At 36.7% G+C, this 10172-nt stretch overlaps 1 long non-coding RNA gene across 1 annotated transcript; it reads left to right on the top strand.

The window, feature by feature from the left end:
- Nucleotides 1–3832: 3832 nt before the first annotated feature.
- Nucleotides 3833–9473, top strand: LOC107771834 (uncharacterized). The gene is made up of 2 exons (XR_001644897.2): nt 3833–4388; nt 9065–9473. It is a non-coding gene; the product is annotated as an uncharacterized LOC107771834 (long non-coding RNA).
- Nucleotides 9474–10172: the final 699 nt, after the last annotated feature.

Genomic DNA, 10172 nt, shown 5'->3' with positions numbered 1-10172 from the left:
GATACTTATATCTCTAAGATTCAAGAACTTATTGCCTCCACTGTATTGGTCGTAGTGTTTATCATCTTAAGTTGGTACAATGTGCTCTTAATAGACTTCCGACTTCTTACGACTCTTTTGTGATTATGGCCTCGTACACGTGAATAGAGGCGGATCTAGGATTTTAGTTCTATGAGTTTAACATTTAAAATTATGGGTTCATATCTACTATTTATTATAATTTTAGTAATTTTTTACACGTAAATTTATGTTCCACATTAAAAATACTGGGTTTAGTTGAACCCAATAATTGTATGCTGCACCCGCCACTGCATGTGAACACGTAATCTTCGCCCGAAAACTCTTTATGTTCTTGAGAAAAGAGGGGCAGTTGTGAGCACCTAATTTTTGCCCTAATGCAAATCACTCCTAAAAATTTTTCAAAATAGTTTAGGGTTGTTTGTGCATATTTTGATCTGTTATAAAAAAACCAATGAAAATCATAAAAAAATGTTCAATTCTTTATTTCATAGCATTTTAGATTTTAATTGCATTTTATGAATTATTAAACACAAAAATGCAAGGGTCATTTCTACATTTTTTAGCTTTTAGTTTTAAATTTATAATTTTCTTTCATTAGTGTTAAGTTATTATAGGTAAGTAGGTTTAATTTGGTAAATTAAATTTAAGTTAGGAGTTAATTGTGATGACCCAAAAGGTCATCACTTGTTTTAGAAATAAATTCTGCCGAGGCCTTAAAAACCTCTTTCAACATCACTTCGATTTGCGTGCACAATCCGGACGCGTAGCCGGAAAGCCATTATGTGAAAATCTGTGAAAAATGATGAATTTTGACTTTAAAATGAATTTAAGTTGACTTCGGTCAATATTTTGGGTAAACGGATCCGAACTCGTGATTTGACGGTTCCGGAGGGTCCGTAGGAAAATATGGGACTTAGACGTATGTCCGGAATCGAATTTCGAGGTCCCAAGCTCGAGAAATGAATTTTTAAAGAAAATTATTTTCTGGAATATTTATGAGTTTTTGGAAATGAAATGTGTTTAAAATTTGATGGTATCGGGCCTGTATTTTGGTTTCGGAGACCGGTACAGGTCTTATATGTGATTTAAGATGAGTCTGTGAAATTTGGTAAGAAACGGACTTGAAATGACGTGAATCAGACCGTATTCGAAAAAATTGGAAAATTTGAGGTTCTTAAGTGATTTCATGATTTTGATGCTAAATTCATAGTTGTTGATGTTATTTTGGCGATTTGATCGCACGAGTAAGTTCGTAGGGTATTTTTGAGGTAGTGTGCATGTTTGGTTTGGAGCCCCGAGGGCTCGGGTGAATTTCGGATAGGTCTCGGAAGGTTTTTGAACTTAGGAAAATTGCAGAACAGCTGTTTCTGATGCACATGCCTTCTGTGCTTCGCGATCGCGAAGCCTATCACGCGATCGCGAAAGGGAAATTTGGGCAGGGGTGGATTTATTCTTCGCGAACGCGAAGCCACAGTCGTGAACGCGAAGCACTGAGGGGTTGCTCATCGCGAACGCAACCGGTGTCACGCGAACGCGTAGTGTAAAATGGAGGTGGGCTGGGGACTTCTCATTCCTTCTACGCGAACGCAAAGGCCAGGGGGCTTATCCTTCGCGAACACGTAGGAGATCTCGCAATCGCGTAAGCCTGAGGAAGGCTGCTCTTCGCGAACGCGGCAGGCCCATCGCGTACGCGATGGAGGCCTACCAAGTCTTTTAAAACAGAACCAAAAAAATGGGCAGAACTCATTTTTATCATATTTTCGAACTCCCAAGACTTAGAGGCGATTTTCTTCACACAAATTCATCCCCAAAGTGTTGGTAATCAATCTAAACTTTACTCTTTCAATTACCCAATGTTTTTCATCACTTTTTAATCAAAAAACAAGAGTTTTCATGGTAGAAATTAGGAATTTGGGTAGAGTTAGGGCTTTTTGAATAATTGAAATTTAGACCTCATTTTGGAGTCGGATTTCGAAACTAATTGCATATTAGGGCTCGTGGGTGAATGGGTGATCGGATTTTTGTCCGAACCTCGTGTTTTGACCAAGCAGGCCCAGGGTCGATTTTTGACTTTTTGGGGAAAATGATAGAAAACCTATAATTGAGCATTGGGTATGAATTCTTTAGCATTTATTGATGTTGTTAAATCAATTTGGACTAGATACGAGTTGTTTGGAGGCAAATTCTAAAGAAAAAGCGGTGTTTGAGGCTTGGGTTGGCCGTGGAAATTCGAGGTAAGTGTTTGGTCTAACCTTAGCTTGAGGGATTAAGAGTTGTGTCCTATTTGCTACGTGTTACTTGTTGAGTACGACGTATAGGCATGGTGACGAGTATCTATACGTTGGTGTCAAACATGACCGTGAGTCTTAAATTGAAATTGTTGTGTTCCTAATAAGTACTACGAATGCCTAAGTTGTTGATTCTCTGTATTGAGCAAGAATTATGATTTTTCTCGTGGGAATTGCTTATGGTTGGGTATTGGTGCTAGTTGAGGTTTCTTTTGTGAAGTTAGATGTTGGAACAAGTTTGGTTATAGCTAATTTTTCCTTACCGGGATGTATTTACTTATACTGCCGATTCCCTTGCCAGGATAGTGTTGTTTCTTTATTGTTCCCTTGCCGGGACTCTCTTTGTGATTGGTGTTGAAATGTATACGTGGATCGGGTTGCACGCCGCAACAATATTATATTTGGTTCTGGTTGCACGCCGCAACAATAATATAATTGGATCGGGTTGCACGCCGCAATAGTGATAAATGATATGGATCGAGTTGCACGTCGCAATAGTGTTTTTTTGATTTGGATCGGGTTGCGCGCCGCAACAATAGATAATAAAAGTATTTATTGATTGGTTACGATTTCCTTAGTTTTTTGCTGTGAATTTTAAATTGTTCTTTATGCTTTTCTCTTAAATTGCTGTTGGTAAATGATATTTCCCGCAGCATGTCCCCCTCATATCTTTAATTGTCTATTTCTATTTTATTTTCTGCTGTATATGATATAACTGCACAAGTTTATTTGGTAGTTTGGTCCTAGCCCCGTCACTACTTCTCCGGGGTTAGGCCATGCACTTACCAGCACTTGGGGTCGGTTGTACTGATACTACACTCTACACTGTGTGCAGATCCTAGAGCGGCAGCTTTTGGACCGTAGCTTTGGGTGGCTGCCTTCAGTCTAGTCAGAGATTTCGAGGTAGTCCTGCAGGCCCCGACGTTCTCCTCTATCTTTATATTCTGTTTTCATTTACTTTAGAGACAAATTGTATCTTTCTTTCTAGACAATTGTTTGTAGTATTTGTAGATGATCCATGATATTGTGACACCGGTTCCGGGTAGAGATGTACTTGGTATTGCCGTACTTATTTTTGGCTAAGTTATCAGATTACGTCTTCCGCATGTCTTTATTTATTGTTAATATTTCACGGTTGATCGTATGTTATTTTAAACTCTTAAAAAGGGCTAAATAAAAGAGTTAGTGAATCTATAATACTCGGCTTGCCTAGCTTTCACGAGTAGGCGCCATCACGATTCTCGAGGGTGGGAATCCGGGTCGTGACATTAATTTAGGATTTTAATTGATTTGTTTAGAATTTAAAATCAAAGAAAAAGAAACAAAGAAAGGAAAACAAGGCTTTTGCTTGTGTTGGGACAAACACCTCAGAGGCCCAAATTGGGCAAATCTGCCCAGTCCGCACCAAATACCCCACCCCAGTCTGTTTCCCCTCATTAAAATAACTAAACGACCTCGTTTTATTATCTTTTAATCCCCACCATCCATCGAGATTCATCCAACGGTCAGGAACTCCCCATCCCAATCACTTATAATTGTCTGAATTGGTCCCCTAAACCCTAGAACCCCTTCATTTCCCCCATCTCTCAATCTATTACCCTTCTCCTGACATACCGCCGCCGAAAATCACCCTATGGCGGCGGCACCATACCAAATGGCCCAATTTTATCACCATACAATCTCCTTCCCCTCCTAATCCCAAATCTCCTACCAATTTTCCCAGAAAACCTCCCCAAAATCCTTTAATTTCAAATCTAAGAAATCGCAAAAACCTTAAAGTTTTCCCTTTTTTAATTTGTCCCTAATTCTGGCTCATTTGAGATCGAAACCTACACCAGTTGACTTCTCTTGATGATTGCATGAACTTTACTGATCTCATGACCACCAGAACCTTGGTCAAGCTCCATTGGGTCGCACAACTCATCCTCGCCTTGTTCTGCTTCATTTTATCGGGTCAGTAGGAGATATTTGCTGCATAGAACAATATCTCGCATGGAGAAATCCGGCCAGTGTTTGTGTGGCAATTTCTCCGGCTTGCCGGAAATCCGTTTCTTTTGACAACCCATTCAAACACTATAGGTATTTCTCTCCTCTGCTCTTTTCTCATTAATGTGTCGTTAGTTCAGATTAATTTTTATGTTAATTGTAATTGTTCAAGTTAGTTCATTTTAGCAAAATAAAGTAGCATCACTACTGTCTTGCCTTGAACTACAATTGCATTCTGTGTGTTTAATTGTCCGATTAGATTAGTATTTCAAATACACGCCTTTCATGTGAGTGTGTGATTGGGTTAATTGGTGATTTCTGTTAATCCAAGCATGCTTAGGTTTATAATTAAAATTATTTTGACTTTCTAAGTGGTTATTTGTTTTAGTTGAATCTGAAATCATTTGATAATCGTGTTGCTTGTTTAAATTATCTATTTTCCTAATTAATACGTTAATTAGTTGATAATTTAGGTTTACTTTGTGTTGTTATCCTAGTGCTAGTTTAGCTTTGTTTAGTTTAATTGTGATAAGGAAAAAAGAGCCGTAAATTTGGATAAAAGACTGCATGTTTGGAGGTAATATAGAATGTTAAAAGAAAAGTAATTTGCAAGAATTGAGTAGACTAGAGAGTACACCAAAATTAGAGAATCTGAGTAGTTACTTAGGAAGCTTCCAGAAAAGAGGTTAAAGTGTAATGAAAACCAGAAATTAGGTTAGACGTTGGGGTAAAAAGGTTACTTTAAAAAAGGGTATGGTGCTGAAAAAAATAGAGAAAAGGACAGCTGCTAAAAAAATATGACAGCTGTCTATTTTCTGTTAAAAAAAATAGACGCCCTCCCCTAATTTTTAGCTGACAAGATTCCTTTTTATCCTCCCCTTTTCCTCTTACACTCTATAAAAGAGACCTCACACTTCCCTTTCACACACACAAAAGTCTACAAAAAAACCTCACGCTACTTTTCTCACCCACACTAATTTTTTTTTTTTTTCAAAAAATAAAGAAGTTGAAAAGTTCAAGTCTAGATACAGAAAATATAACAAAAAGAAAGAATTCAAAGCTGCTTCTCTTTCCTTTTTTTTTTCTACTGGTTTTTGTTTCAATTCTAGTGGGATTTTGAGTGGTGGTTGATTATGCTGTTCTTAAGTTGCTGAGAGTATTTGCTGATTTTCTGCATTTAGCTGTGGAGTGGCTGGCCTTCATTTGGTCATAATGTTTCCTCCTTAAGCTGTTTGGAGGTAATTCAATATAAGCTCTTTGATAGTTTTCTGGATGTATTACAACTTTAGAAATAATAGTTATGATATTGAAATCAGTTCTGTCACGATTCAAATCCGTTAAATGTCGTGATGGCGCCTAACCCGTTGTAGGACAAGCTAACGATAATTGATTAACTTGATTACTCATTTTAGTATTTTGAAATCAAATTTTTTCCTTCAATTAAATAATAAGAGATAAAGTTTTATAGAGTAGGTGATAATATTTTCAAAATTATAATACTGAACAATCCATAATTACCCCAAAATCTGGTGTCACAAGTGCATGAACATCAACTAAGGAGTAAAATAAAATACAACATCTGTCCGGAACACATATTAGACAGGAAAAATATAAATAGCTCTGAAGGAGACTCTGCTGACTGCGAATCGTAACATGGAATGCAATCACCTAAGTCCCAGCATTAACCATGCCTCTGCACCCACAACGCCACGAGACATATATGTACCTATACAAAAATGTGCAGCAAGTGTAGTATGAGTACGTAAATCACGTACCCAGTAAGTATCCCGTCTAACCTCGAAGAAGTAGTGACGTGGGGTCGACTCTGACACTTACTATGGGCGAACAATAAAATACCGATGTTATAATTAAGCATGAATTACATAATATAACTGGAAACTAAATAGCCAAAAATAATAAACAATCCTTTTACTAATACATATTTCCAAATTTATTTTTATCATTTAACAATTTGTATCTCAAGCCAATGGAACAATATCAATTATTATTAGTTCCAAAGAATTATCATGCGCAAGTCATGTCGAGGTCGTACGATCCGATCCAACATATAAATATAAACTGTGCACTGCTGAGGGTCGAACGATACGAACCATAGATGCATCTATTAACTTGTCGAGGCGAACGGCCCGCTTCCATGAGAGTAGTGAAAATTTTCCCCACTCGCAGAATATATTTGCGACGCGGTGTTGATACCCAATTTGGCACTCATATTTTCTAAAATAGTATATATATACTTTAAAAACATCATTTTTGCATCATTATTTAGCTTGAAAATCTATACGAGCATTTTCTATAATTTTCCATAATTTTTAAAGCTTTTAAATTGATTTTCTTGTACTTAAATTACTTGAATAATTATTAATTACTTCTTCAAATTATTTTGTGATGACTTAGTTACCTAAAATTATTATTTTCACCTATAATATATATTTTAAATAATTTTACTTCATTTTATATAATTACATTAGCATGTTTTAAGCTATTTGTACAATTTTGTAGTAATAGCCTATACTCATGCATAAATGTTTTTATATATATTATTTGTGTCAAAATAGTATTTTATATTTTTATAATACTAAGTTATTATTTTTAATTATTTTAGTACATAAATATTTTTATTTATTTATCAAGTGTTTTTATAAATTATTTTTGTATATTTTAAATAGTAGCCCAACTTTAAACTAATTTTTGAACCAAAATTCGCCTAGTATCCTTAGCCTAACCCCCTGGACAAGACCAAATGACCCCTTTAGTATAACCCGGTCGGGACCCGTTCTGTGACCTACCTCACTTCCCCTCTAATCCTAGCCGTTAATCTCAAATGATCAACGACCAATAGCCATTCTCCCGTTTTAGTTAACCTAACCCGCCCCAAAACCCTATCATTTTCTCTCATATTCCGCCCTTGAATCCTCTCTTCTCCTCTCCTTAGAAATCCTAGCCGCCATCTCAATTTTCTCCAAATTCGTCTCAACCATAGATTCTTTTCATGATTTTTTTGCCTTTTATGTGTTATCTTAGTACTACCCGCATGATCATGGTATCACTTAGTACTTGCCTCAGCATGGCAAGTACTATCTCTCAGATTCTGGCCATTCAACTTCAATCGCTTAAATCTGGATGATATCTCGTCCATATGCATCATGGCCAGGCTATATGGGTCTGATTAGCTAAGATCTCCGGCCAATTTCCGATTAATTAGGGTTTACTTAATCTTTCTCTAATCTGACTTTTTGCTGATTCTACATGATATTATTTCCTTATTTATGTTAATTTTACAATATTTCTTATTTCTTTGCCGGATTTCTACTACTATATAAACCTTTCCCCATTCCCCTTTGAAATATACCTTAATTGTTAGATTTCACTAAAAAATTGAAGCTATTTGTTCTGTTATTCCCTCATTTTCTTGTTCTGTACTTGCCGGCTGAAAGCCAAGGCCATTGGGATTCGATTTTTCAACATTTTCTTGGTGCGAGCATTTTCCGGGGTTCCTTTGAAGCCCTTGGGAACTTTGACGCATTAAGATTTTGGGTTCTTGCTCTTTGTTGATTCAGAATACTGTGGAATTTTTTTCTTTATTGTTATCCGTTTAACTGGTAAGTCACTTGACTTTTGCAATTTCGTTCTTGTGTGTCTTTTAAGAGTTGCATATTCTTATTTCTGAAATTCATGGCTCAATGTGTTTCTGAACTACTTTTGTGTACAACTTTGTTAGCTTTACACTCGCTTTGAGCCTCTTTAGTATTTAATTTCACCTAAAGCTACCAGTTCTGAGATATGTTATTTGAATATGGTTCGCTTGAATGATTTAGACCATGTTAAGTTCGTATTAGCCTAATGTTGATACCTGAATGTCTACATTTGCTATTTGACATTGAGCTTGCATTTTCACTCTGTTTTGAACTCCTATAATGTGTCTTAAGATCCTCACTATCAACTATGACTTGGTCTTCTGTTAGTATGTCCCCCAACATGTTTTGGTTTGCAGCCGTAGTGATTATTTGAGACCTTTGGAATAGCTATTCTTAATTTGTGTTTCCCTACCATGTTTGATACTGTTCTGTTTCATGATATAAGTTAACATGGTTGTCTTATGATATTGTGATGAATCCTTAGCATAATTTGGACCTTTAGGCTTTAAACCTTTTAAGTTAGTGCCCTACTTAGACTTGTTTGGTATTATGCACCTTTGTATGATAATCTTGTTAATCTTGCGAACTTGTTTCTCCCCTAAGTCTTTCAACACATTTATGTTAATGCGTTATTTTGCTAAGTGTTGAACCTACTTCTAAGTCTTGTTGGCCTTCTTAACTAGTACGTTCTATGTTTTCAATTATGCTATGTCTACTTTAAGCTATAAGTGTATTTCCTCAATTTTTGTCCCTTAACCATTGTCCACTGACTCTTATTTGGTACCTGTGCTATTCGGAACCTATCATTCTTGTCCGGCTAAAAGCCAAGGCCACTAAGACTCTTACTACTGACCTCCCTAGTGTGAGCACTGCTCGGGGTCCATTTGAGACTCTTGTGAACTCTGACATACTAGGATTTGGGGTCTTTTAGCCACTCTCTTTACTACTGAGGCTTGAGCTATCTCTAACACTCAGTTCTCCCCTCATTCTATCTACTGAATATGTAAATTGGTTGGTTTAAGTGATTTAATGTTTGGGTAATATGGTCAATCTATTGCTGTTTGGTTTGGCTTGAATTCCTCTATGATTTCCGGGCTGTGCTGATGAATATAGTTCCATGTTGGAAATCTGGGTATGCTATGAGAGTTGTTGAAGGCCCAGGCAATGCTGGGTATTTCCTTTTGGGCCTGCTGCGGGCCTACTATTAGTGCTTTTATAATTTTGTAACTACATTCATCATTGGGTCTGTAATAACTTTGTAATAAATAATTGGGGGTGTTAGTGAAATTTGGGGAACGAGTATAATCTACTATTTGCATGCAAGGGTAGAAAACATGCCCATAGGGTTCATGTGATTTACCTGACTTGCTTCCACTGGTAGAAACCATGCCTTTAGGAAACTCACACACACACACATAACTTGTCTATCATCGAAGCACGGGTGTAAACACTCTATTTTATTCTACTGCTATGTGTTACTAGACAACATACCTATAAGAAATAAACATTCTCTCAATCCGCATAACTGCTTCATATTCATTAAATACCATACCTATAAGATCCCACTAGCTTATGTTCTATTGATTTTCACCTAGAAATCATGTCTATAGGACCTTAATTAATCAATTAGCTACTATTATTGTTATTGCTCCGCCTAGGTAACCTGCTCATAGAGGTAAAGTGTTATAAAATCAAGGCTCGATTGTCAATTGCTAGAGATCCTACCTATAGGATACTGTCATTCGCTTAATATTGTTTATCTACTTGTCAAGGCTGGGTTTCCAGAACTATTCTCATTTGTTTAACTATGCCACTATTAGATATCATGTCTATAGGACAATATCACTCTTCTAAAACTGGTATCTAAAACCGGCGTTAACAGCAGATGGTCTACTGCCTCCTCGTCTAAGCCACTAAAGGAAATAATGTTATATATGCGCGTTTGAATCCAAGGTCACCTAGAAATCACGCGTATATGGCTTAAGGATTTTAATTCTGAAACTGCCTAACATGAAAACCTGTTTTGCGTGAATTTATTGTCTAAGTGTGGAGGCTAACTTGAGCCCTTAATTGCCCATATTTGAAGTCCAACTTATTTTGTATGTCGCCTAGTTTTATTATTTTGAGCAACCTAAGTTAAGTCTAGAACCGCCCTAAATAGAGGTCCAATGCCTCCTGGACCCTAGGTATGGGGCGGGTAGTGTACGCATAGAGCACGACT

Source organism: Nicotiana tabacum, chromosome 8 (genome assembly GCF_000715075.1).
Source record: "Nicotiana tabacum cultivar K326 chromosome 8, ASM71507v2, whole genome shotgun sequence".
NCBI lineage: Eukaryota > Viridiplantae > Streptophyta > Magnoliopsida > Solanales > Solanaceae > Nicotiana > Nicotiana tabacum.
This window is presented reverse-complemented; position numbering and strand designations above follow the sequence as displayed.